The sequence below is a fragment of the Antennarius striatus genome, chromosome 20 (assembly GCF_040054535.1).
Source record: "Antennarius striatus isolate MH-2024 chromosome 20, ASM4005453v1, whole genome shotgun sequence".
In the NCBI taxonomy this organism is placed as follows: domain Eukaryota; kingdom Metazoa; phylum Chordata; class Actinopteri; order Lophiiformes; family Antennariidae; genus Antennarius; species Antennarius striatus.
Genome location: NC_090795.1, coordinates 11,355,895 through 11,367,977, shown reverse-complemented (window position 1 = coordinate 11,367,977; position 12,083 = coordinate 11,355,895).

Genomic DNA, 12,083 nt, shown 5'->3' with positions numbered 1-12,083 from the left:
ATTTTTTTTAATATTTATGTTATTTCATTATAACCACTGTCAGTTAATCTTTCTACACATTTTGATGAAGTAAAACAAGTCAAAATATTTCTAAAACATGTACATAATGTAATATAACAATAGTAATAATAATAAACAATGACAATTCTCTTTGTTAAACGAGATGTTAAACAGTCTGTGAAAATCTTAGCAAACAACATTTTCGATGGATCTTGAGCAGAGTTAATCACAGACATCTTGCAGCACTCTTTAAAGAGTTTAAAAAGAATTAACATGATCGGATTGTTGCAACACTTCTGCAGCATTAGCTGCACAGGTTTGCACATAGCATCTGCTAGATTATTCCTGGATTATTCCTAGATTATTTCTGTTTGGGGCTTCCATTTGATTCCACCAGGTTGAAACCAGTGACAGCCTAAATTTCCTTTAACTCCTTTCACATGGAAAGAGGGTTGTGTTGTGAGATTCTGCATGTTTTAGTATTGATCCGAGACCAAGTGAATAAAGGCCAGGCTCATCAATACTGATACTTTTCAATGAATAAATTGGATTTGTCATTTTTCATGACCTTAAAGGTTTTTATGATTTTTTCCCCGTTATTCTTTTCCTTTCGGCTTTTCCCCTTAAGGGGTCGCCACAGCAAATCAATTGCCTCCATCCAACCCTGTCTTCTCTCACACAAACTACCCTCTGTCCCCTTTCGCTAAATCCATAAACTTCCTCTTTGGTCTTCCTCTAGGCCTCCTGCCTGGTAGTTCAAAACTCAGCATCCTTCTACCAATATATTCACTATCCTCTGGTTATGTTCAAACCATCTCAGTCTTACTTTATCTCCAAGACCTCCAACATGTGCTGTCCCTCTGATGTACTCATTCCTGATACTATCCATCCTGGTCACTCAAAAAGAGAACCTCAGCATCTTCCTGTCTGTTACCTCCAGCTCTGTCTCCTGTTATTAATTATTCAAAAACCAGGTAAGAATTAGGACAGTTTCAAATTTAAATGCCCTTTTAAATAAATGGCTTTAATAAGATCCCAAAAACTCTTGTCAAATTTTCAAAGAATGACACATTAATTAATGCTGGTGCCTTTAAACAAAATATTCAATGTACAGCAAATTACTAAAACTTGAGAGGCATGCATTACAGATATAAATGAGAGAAATGTGATTCTCTTGTGAAGACATTGCCTTCCACCCTGTGGCACAAAGGAAACATGCAGGCCTTCTCAATCCATGTTTTTTCTTTGCGTTCCTGCAGAATTCGCTCACTTAAACAATTGACTATGATGTACAGTAAAAATGAAACAAATGCAATATCAAAGTTAATCCCTATTGGATAAAAAACAAAATGCCATTGTATATCACACTGTCCAAAAACCACATGAAGTCAAATACATACTTAAAAAACAGTTTCGTGGTAAAATCAGTATGAATGCAGCCAGTATGACCAGCCATCTGGCAGAAGGTAAGTAAGTCTAGATGATACAATCATACACCTACTGGCTGAAATCACCCAAAATGGCATTTAAGTCATCTTGTCCAATCACTGGCATCTTGTCATTAATTTAAAAGTCAAAATCACGTTTCAGCGGTAGTTATGCCTGCATGCTGAGTAGAAATCAATCGGTTCATCTTCATCGTGGTTGGTGCCCGGAGGCATTGGCAAGCCACTTGCTTGTGTCCTTTCAGGCACTGCAGCCCAGTTTGGACCAGAAGAACTCGCGGAGTCATCTGGTCCTCCACGGGACCCACTGTGGAGGACAGCAGGTGCTCCTTGGAAACCAGACATCATCAGGTAGCCAGTAGGCGCTCTATGGACACTGAAGCCAGTCGGGTAAACAGCAGGCCCTCCAGGAACACCAGAGACCATAGAGTAGCCAGAAGATGCTCCATGGATACCAAAGCCATTGGGGTGGACAGCAGGTACTCCGTTGACAACAGACATCATGGGGTAACCAGAATTTACCCCACCGGAACCCACAGCAAATCGGTTCTGTGAAGCAGTTTTTTGTACAGCTGCTCCCATCATGTGCTGGAGCAGAGGATGTGCATGTCCTTGATACTAAAAGAAAAGTCAAAAAATTTAGAGAATCTATTATTACCATTTCACAATGGTTGATCCCTCCTTTGAGGTCATTATTTAACCGTAAGTGTAAAAATAAAAATGCATAACCCACAAATCACGTTGCATACTGCCAAATGAGAGCTACTTACAGGCTGCACATGTGAGGGAACAAATCCACCAGCTGGTCTGACTCTACCCGAGCCATTGCGCTCAGACTCCCGGCGACTGCGATTCTGGTTCCTCTTTACAAGCATCCGTCGGTTCTGGAACCAAGTCCTGACCTTCAAACAAGGAGATACAGTTGAGTGAATAATGAAGACAACAATGCTATGCCTGTAGTTCAATAACGTTTTTAAAATTCTCACCTGTTTGTGGGTCAGTCCTATTCTTTGTGCCAGTTCCTTCGTTTGATCTGGGGCGAGGTATTTCTGCACACTGAAGCGTTTGCCCAGGGCTTTCATCTGTTCGTTTGAGAAACATTTATGCGCCTTTTGTTTATGAAGATTTGAGACAGTTTGGAGTTCAGTTCCGCTGCCGCTGCCAGAACTCCTTGAATCTAAGTGAGAAAAATCAAACTGTGAGCAAAACTCTAAAGCAGTGGTCCCCAAAGTAATGCCTGTGGGCCGAATGCAACCAGCCTCCACAGTTAGCATGGCCCCCTATACAGTACCAGGACCCCCCGTCCCAACATCACAGTACAAGAGCTGATCAATCCAGACATGACAGAAATGCTGAACAGCTTAACTTGCAGCTACGAGAACAGGGCAAACTCATTTGCACAGTCATGGATTTGATTTGCATGTTTGAGTTGGCCAAAGTTTTATGTTGGTTGCCCTTCCTGACAATACCCTCTGTATTTATCTGGGCTTGGGACCGGCACAATAAGACACTAGCTTTGTGCACTCTTCCGGCTACATTGCCCTCTTGCGGCTACATTTGCGATATGTATTCCTACATAAATGCATTTGAGGTGAAACAAGTGTTGGTTTTTAGAACAAGTGAAAACGCACAACTTCTCCCTGCTAACAAAAACCTCTCTACAGAGAATCCAGCGGTCCCGTTCCCAGCTGAAAGGTGTGTGGAAACACTGGGAACACTCAAGGTGGAGTTCAGTGTGCGATTCTGTGGCCTACATGCTAATGGAAAAGAAGTCCATCTTTTCCAGAAACCCTATGTTGCCGACATCAGTGAAGCCCATGCCTTATCAGTGTGAGTTGGCGTAGTTACAGAAGTATGATGTTCTGAAACACGCATTTGAGCCCAACAATCTCATTGACTTCTATGCCACCATCCCAAATGACACCCACCCTAACATTAAAAAAACCCAAAACAATGAAGATGTTCATACTTTTTGGAAGCACATATATCTGCAAACTTTTTCACACATGAAACTCCTAAAAAGTCTGACAAGATCAAGATTGACAGATGTCTGTGTACGCTCTCAGTTATCCAGTTCATGGTTATCCAAAGCTGTTTAAATGAATCTACAGCACTTTCTTAATATCCAGTGGATTGATTTAAACAGCTTTGGATAAAGATTGACAGATGAACAAATGCATCAGTGGATGAAACTGGCTATGACTCGCACGGAACCCGACCCTCAACTACTTACCAGCCAGATGCATAGGTAGGCTCTCATTTCTGACTTGAGTCAGAGTATAAACAAATGTAATCATAAAATCTAGTAAGAAATCCATATCCACAGCCATACTGGTAATGAAATGTATTGTGCTGTGTAGTTGCTGTATCACAGGTGCAGTTTGGTTTTGTTAACCTGCTTGCTTTGCTGTTTTCACAGGGAAGCCGATGAGCGAGAGGGAGCAAACAGTGGTGTCTACAAGCCTACTGGACCCTACAAAAGGATTATAAGGAAGGAACACAAGAACTTTGACAGGCTGCTCATATGAGTCGTGCTTTGTCAACAAAGCTGTACTTTTACCCGTTATGATTGTGCACAGCACAACAGAAAGTTAATGTCCATGACCTTTTTTCTGCGAAGATCCCAGAGAGGGTTATTTGATTATTATCTAATAAATAACCATTTCATAAATAAATATTGAGGAAGATATCCTGAAGGTACTCAACCCAAAAAAAAGAGACGTACGAGAGACTTTTAAGTATTTCATTGGGGGTTTTGATCATTTTAGTTTAGCTAAGAAATACGGACCTGGAGAACTCCGGCCCGGATCGCTGGTGGAGCCGCTGCCCGTCTGCTGGACCTCATTCCGGGGCAGAGGATCTGTGTCGGTGCTGTCAGGTTGGACAACATTCGCTCCCTGAACGGAGGGGCGCTTCTCTTCGGTGTCCGGAGGAGACCTCTCGGTTCTGGTGGGGGCCCTTTGGCGGGTTTGTTCTACTTCTGGGTTCTCGGTGTTTCTCACACAGGAAAGGTCCAGAGGTTCTGGTTCGTGGTTCAGGTGGGGATCGTCCGTGTGTTGGGGAGAACAGGATTCCCTGCGTCCGTTGTATGGAAGCAACATCCAGCGCGACATTCCACGTGTTGCGCTGCAACGAAAAACAAGCAATAAACCGGCGCCCAGCAAGAGCAGAAGTTGCTTCAGATCCAGCAGGAGTAAAAGATTCTAAAGATTCCGAAGGATATCTTGAAGTTTGAGGCTAAACAAACAGCGAAGCGACTCCAGTGAAGCAGAACACGAAGTCCACCGACCAAACGGAATAAAAGTCGATCGTCACCTGTTCAGTCACAAAATGTAACGTGAACAGGTGTTAAAAGTTTGGCCCCCCTCCCACCTGTGGCTCTTTTTAAATGCCCCGGCGTCTCATTGGTCTTTTTCTCAATTACTTCTCAATTTCGGGTTCCAGACAAAAGAATGAAGAAGGTGAAACAGACTCCAATAATATTATTAATATTATTAGAATATACACTTGTAAACACATTGATTTTCACATTTTCTGGTCTTGATATCTTTACACCACATCAGTCAATGTGTCAATCATAGTGTTACACATCCGTCTGTTTTTATACTTTCCCTCAGCCTGAATCACCACAATAATAAAGAAATTTCATTCGTCTTTATTTGGTTACAGATTTTTTCTTTTGTTGGCATTTCATGAAATGTGATTTCTTCTTAACAGGACTGTATTCTTGTCTATCTGATTGGACGTTGTGTCAAAGACAATTTTTACAAACAATTTGTTTTGGTCATCATGTTACTTGCAACCCAGCTTATTAAGAGAGCTGCAGCATTAAAGAATCAGATGTAAACAGGCTAAAATTAAATTATTTAACAAACCAAGAATTTTTCTAAACTATTGCAATGTGGAGTTTTACATAAAAAAAACAGCAACACAAGGGCCGATAGATGTTACTCAAAGAAACAAAGAAATATAACCAAATCAAGACCTTAGAAATATGGCTAAGGATTTGATCAATCTTGTTGAAATATTCTTCCTGATGCAAAAACAGAGCGCAGCATCCCTAGAGACTAAAACATGCAGATTCTATGAAGCTGAGATCAATTCTAAAATGCTGAGCTCTTTTTCAGAAGCTGTCAAAACAGTCCACAATTTCCCAACCAGCCAGCAGGGGGACTGCACACATGAAAAACCAGCTTCCACTTCTGCACAGCAGCAGCAGATTTGAACGCTGCCCCTCTGATTGATGCCCAGGTGTTGGTGTGAGGGGGCGTGTTGGACCAATCAGGAGCCAGGGTGGAACCAGGAAGTAGGAGGAGCCAGGTCCAGAGAGGAGCGAGGCTGTAGACCACAGGGGCCCAAACAGAGAAATACACACACGTCCACCCAGACATACAGCATTACTTATAAAACATTATCTTCACTTGAAGGAATATGATATGTGATGCAGCTGGAAAGAACAGCTGATCAAGTGTATGCAGTACCTGTAACTATTGACTTACAAAAGATCAATCACATTTTCCTGTTTATCTCAAGCAGGTGGCAGAGTCCCCTAATGGCATGACTAGTAATATTTTAATGGGTTTTAACCATAAATCAGCAAATCACTGTACGTACAGTCTTTTGTGCAGTAAAAAAGTTTATGTATCAGAACTACTTAAAGGGCGGCAGTGGCTCAGTGGCAGAGTGGCAGGTTGTCCAACGTTCAAATGATCAGCGGTTCAATTGATCAGGTGAGCTGACAGTGGGAGGTGTCAGCTCACCTGTGTGTGTGTGTGCGTGTGTGTGTGTGCGCGTGCGTGTGTGTCTGTGTGTTCGCGCGCGCGTTTGTGTGTGTGTGTGTGTGTGTGTGTGTGTGTGTGTGTGTGTGTGTGTGTGTTTCGGGCCTCTACATTATAGATGCATGTGTGTCAAGTGGAGTCTTAATTTCCTCTCGGGGATTAATACAGTTAATAAAATGAAGGGAAAAAATTAGTATTATTGTTGAAGTTACGAAATCCCTGTTTAAATGTAACCTCTAAAAACACTTACTCATGTATGTGACCAAATATGATGTTTGGAAGTGTTGTCTGTGAGAAGTGATCCCCATCATCTCAGATGGGATTTATATTTGATTTGTTTTCATGTAAACAGAGACAAAATCTTTTCATGTTTAATTGTAAGTTGTAACTATAATTTAGACTATTCGCTGCATGGCGAAGTACAGTATAGGGCAACACCACAAATCAAGAAAATATTGACATTAAAAACATCTGAAAGCAATATACGGTTCGTTTGTCGGGGGAGGGGCAATAGCAATTATTATTATTTTCTGTATAATAATAATAGCAAAAATAATATTAATAATATTAATAATTACTTCCATTATTAAACAATATTTAAAACCGGATATTTTGTAAAAAAAAAAAAAAAAAAAAAGGCAAACAACATCTAAAGGGATCTTGAGCAGGGAGAAACAAAAACAATAAATAATAACACATCACAAAAACCACTCGATATAATTCCAGTTAGAAAAAATTAAGATAGAATCAACTTGATTGATCCCGTAACGGTGAAATTGAATCGTTGCAGCAGCAAGAAGCCGCGTCATGGCGCATGAGTATACTGTAGTAATGATTTAATATGAATTGTTCTCTATATCGAGGTGTTGACACTACGTCTTTATACTGTTCACTTTATCGTTCATTCATCCACTTGATTTGAAGGCGGAACAATCAGTAATGGTTTTGTCCTCAGCCGCTTGTCCGAATACAGGTCACGGGTTGACGTTGGGGCCCATCAAGCTGATGTAAAACTGTTCAAAATTATTGATTATTTAGATGTAAGTCGTCATCTTTGGATCTATCGCTGTTTAATGAAATCGAAAGATCTGAGATCAAATTAATATACCGTTTCTAGTCTGGTGGAAACGAGATATTATATATAAAGAGTTAATGGTTCAATCATTTACCACACCATTCAGTCTTTGCAGGAGTATTTTAGGAAGAAAGAGTGATTTATAAAACTTCCATAGCACATGGAACCATAATTGAACAAGGGCATCATGGGTTAATTTTTTGCTCATTCTGGAAAGCTACGAAATTATCTGCAATGGTTTCAATATCATTGAGTGCCCCTTTTTCACTATGACATTCATTCTCAAAGCTCCTCTGTTCCTAACATGGAGTGTAGAAGTCCAAGAAAATAATCCTCTGGACTTACAAATGTGGCAACCTTGTTAAAGAAAATTTAAGCTACACGTGATCAGGAAGACATGGATAAAGTGAATGCTCTTTAAACTGATTAACTACTGAAAAATGTGATGGGAAAATACAATATAATTGTTTATCTGATTTTGCTTCTAGTGTAAATAGTTTTTAAAAAAAATAAAATGGTTTGAATACAATCCCAAAAACTCTTGTCAGATTTTCAAGAATGACACATTCATTGAAGTTTTTTTCCTTTATTTAAAGTAAATATTCAATGTACAGCAAATTACTGAAACTTGAAAGACACGCATTACAGATTGATGTTAAAGAAATGTGATTCTCATGGAAAGGCATTGCTTTTCACCCTCTGACACAGGAAACATGCAGGCCTTCTCTCAACATTCTTTGTCCTTGCACTTACTCAGATAAACAATTAACTATGATATACAGTAAAATGAAGCAAGTGCAATAAAAAAGTGAATCCACATTGAATAAAAAAGGAAAAAATTGTCTAAAAAATCTGACAAAAAATCTGGGGCTCTAAGGAAAAATCTTTCCAAAAAAAAACAACCCACACTACATGACATCAAATACATGATTACAATTTTTTAGGGTAAAATCTGTATGTATGTGTACAGTATAGTACAGGCATCTGATAGAAGGTAAGTAAGGAAGTAAGCCTATGGTACGATCAAACTATTACTGGCTGACATCACCCAAAATGGCATCTAGGTCATCTTGTCCAATCACTGGCAACTCGTCATTCATTTGAAAGTAGAAATCATGGTCAGCTTTATCCATGCCTGCTGAGTAGAAATTAGTCGGGTCATCTTCATCGTGGTTGGTGCCTGGAGGCATTGACCAGCCACTGGCCTGTGGCTTTTTGGGCACTGCAGCCTGGTTTGGACCAAAAGAACTTGTCGGGTTGTCAGCTGGTCCCCCAGAGCCACTGGGGAGGAAAGCAGGTGGTCCTTGGAAACCAGACACCATTGGGTAGCCGGGAGATGCAGCATGGACACCGAAGCCAGTCGGGTAAACAGTAGACCATCCAGGAACACCAGAGACCATGGGGTAGCCAGGTGATGCTCCATGGACACCGAAGCCATTGGGTTGGACAGCAGGTCCTCCTGCAGAGCCACTGGGGAAGAGAGCAGGCCCTCCAGGAACACCAGAGACCATTGAGTAGCCAGGAGATGCTCCATGGAGACCGAAGCCATTGGGTTGAACAGCAGGTCCTCCACCAGAGCAACTGGGGAAGAGAGCAGGCCCTCCAGGAACACCAGAGACCATTGGGTAGCCAGGAATTGCTCCATGGACACCAAAGCCATTTGGGTGGACAGCAGGTCCTCCGTTGAAACCAGAAATCTTGGGGTAACTACAAGATGCTCCATGGGCACCGAAGCCATTTGGGTGGACAGCAGGTCCTCCGTTGACACCACAGACCATGGGGTAACCAGAAGATACTCCACCGGAACCCACAGCAAATCGGTTCTGTGGAGAAGGTTTCTGTACAGTTGCTCCAATCATGTGCTGGGGCAGAGGATGTGAATGTCCTTGATACTAAAAGAAAAGTCAAAAAATGTAGAGAATCTATTATTACATTTCACATACAGTATTAGTCACAATTGGATTTGATCTGACATCTTGTTGTAACGCTGTACTAAACAGGAAGCCTGGAAGTAAAAATGGACAATCCACAGATCACGTTGCATACTGCCAAATGAGAGCTACTTACAGGCTGCACATGGGAGGGAACAGATCCACCAGCTGGTCTGACTCTACCGGAGCCATTGCGCTCAGACTCCCGGCGATTGTGATTCTGTTTTCTCCTTACGTTCATCCGTCGGTTCTGGAACCAAGTCTTAACCTTCAAACAAGGAGATGCAGTTTTGTTTTTTATTTTAAATTTATATACCGATTTGATGCCCGAAGGGAAATTAAGAAAGTTCATTTTAGTGGTTCGGCAGTGCTCCGGAGCTGAGCTGACACTTCCCACTGTCAGCTCACATTCCGGGTGTTTTCGGGCGGGAGCGGGAAATAGAACAGCCGATCCTGAATCAGGGCGAGCCGCTCCACCACTGGGCCTCTGCCGCCCCACAACGAAACAACATTGCTATGTCTGCAGTTAGGAGGTAAGATCGGGCCTGAAAAATCCCGGGTCGGGCTAAAAAGACCGTAATTATAATTACGGCCTTTTTAGCCCGACCCGGCCTGAATTTCGGGTCGGGTCGGGCCTGAACTCGGGCTTGGGCCTAAGATCTTGCCTCTACTGTAGTTTAACAACGTTTTAAAAATTCTCACCTGTTTATGGGTCAGTTTAGTTCTTTGTTCCAAGTTGTGCATGTCATCTTTGGAGAGGTATTGATGCTTATTGAAGGCCTGGACCAGCATCTTCATCTGACTTCTTGAGAAGCTTGAACGCGCTTTCTTTTTGGGCTGACGGGGGGCAGTCGGGAGTTCATCTGGAATTCCGCTGCCAGAACTGCACGAAACTAAGGAAGAATGAAACTATTAGTAAAAATCTGGAGAGTTGAAATGGAAAAAGTTCCATTGCATCGAGAATTAATCATCAGTCACTGAATGTACAAAGAAATACAGACCTGGAGAAATCCGGTCCGGATCGCTGGCCGAACCGCTGCCTGTCCGCTGGATCTCATTCCGGGATTGAGGATCTGTGTCGGTGATTGGAGCGAATATGGACTGCGACATTTCGCTGTTGAGATGCAACGAAAAACAAGTAATAAACCGGCGACCAGCAAGCGCAAAAGTTGCCAGAGAACCAGCAGCAGTAAAAGATGCTTAAAATTCAGCAGGAGGTCTTGAAGTTTGAGGCAAAAAAAACAACGAAGCGACTCCAGTGAAGCAGAACACGGAATAAAACTCGATCGTCACCAGTTCAGGCACAAAATGAACGTGGAAGGACATCCAAAAGTTTGGCCCCTCACCTGTCTGGTGGCTCCTTTTCAAGGCTCCCAGCGGGTGGGGGCAGGTAGATGAGGGCGTGGAAGCTGATTGGTCGTCTTCTTTTCAAGTTCCACACAAAAAAGTGAAAAGGATGAAAGTTACTCCAATAAAAATGACTGAATTCGGTAACTGTGTTGCTTTAAGTTTATTAAAATATAAATGTTATATGTAAACACTTGGATTTTTTGTTCTTGATGCCCCTACACCACATAATAATGTGTCAGTCTTACACATACATTTTAAAAAAAAACTTTTCCTCTGTTTTAATCACCAAAATAATAAATAAAATTAGCTTTAATTTTCATTCAGTGAATCATTATCACTTTCCAACATTTCTTGAAAAGAGATTTTTCTTGTTCAGACGAATTTGTTGTCAGACGGGGTTTCTGTGTCAGACACAATTTTAAAAAGATTGTTTGTGTTGGTGTCATGCATGTTGCTTTAAATCATTTATCTTTAATAAAGGAAAATGATCTGTGATACAGTTGTGAAGTCAGGGCTGGAGTCAGGCTAGTGTTAAGTTTTTGTTCATATATTTTGTTGACCCTTTTAAAATCATTCAAAAAATTACATCTTGCTTAAAACTTCATCGATGCAGTCATTCGAATCGAATTGTTTTTATTGTAATTATTTCTTATTCGAAATGATTTTCGTTCTAGAATTAATAATTTCGTTTACAGACATGTTGTTTATTATTAATTTATGAACATAAGGTTGTTTATTATCTGTTAATAAAATGAAGGCCGGTCCATGGTAATACAGACTTCGATGAAACCGATCCGTGGCGTAAGAAAGAAGTAAGAAGAAAAAAAAAACAGGTAGGAGAAAGATGCTCACGGCGTGAGTTAAGTTTCATGTTTTTTGTTTTTTTTTACTTCGGGTTTTAATCTAAAATCAGTAAACCACGTAGGATCTTGTGCAGAAAAAGTTCACAAATCGCAGGTACCTCAAGTCAGAAGTACTTGCGTTTGGTGAAGATAAGAAATCCCTGTTTATATATAAACAAATGGAAAGCTTCAGCCATTGTTGATATCAATAACAAATCTTAGTCATCGTCTACTAGATATTACATTGATTCAGGGATGGCATGCAAATGCCGTGGTCGTTAGTCCGTTTGATAGTCCACTATATGTGGGGGCATTGTTGTCCACCGGGGTAATCAGAAAGGTGTCTGGTGGGGGGTTGTTGGGGTGTGTTTGAATGATCTGCTCTGAAAGAAGTTTACTTGAACTTTGATGACCAAGTAATCCATCTGTGAAGCTGCTGCACCACCTTTAAAGCACCACACAATTAAACATGTTTCTGTGGTGTCTGAAAGGTAATTATAGTGATATTTATTATAACTGGAATGGAATCAGCTCCACATCCAAGATTAACCACCAAACTTTCTATTTGCAATCCAGTAATACAATAATGACTCATTTTTATTTGCAAAAGAACACAACACAAAACACACTCCATATAATTCCGAATAGATCAAAATGAAATA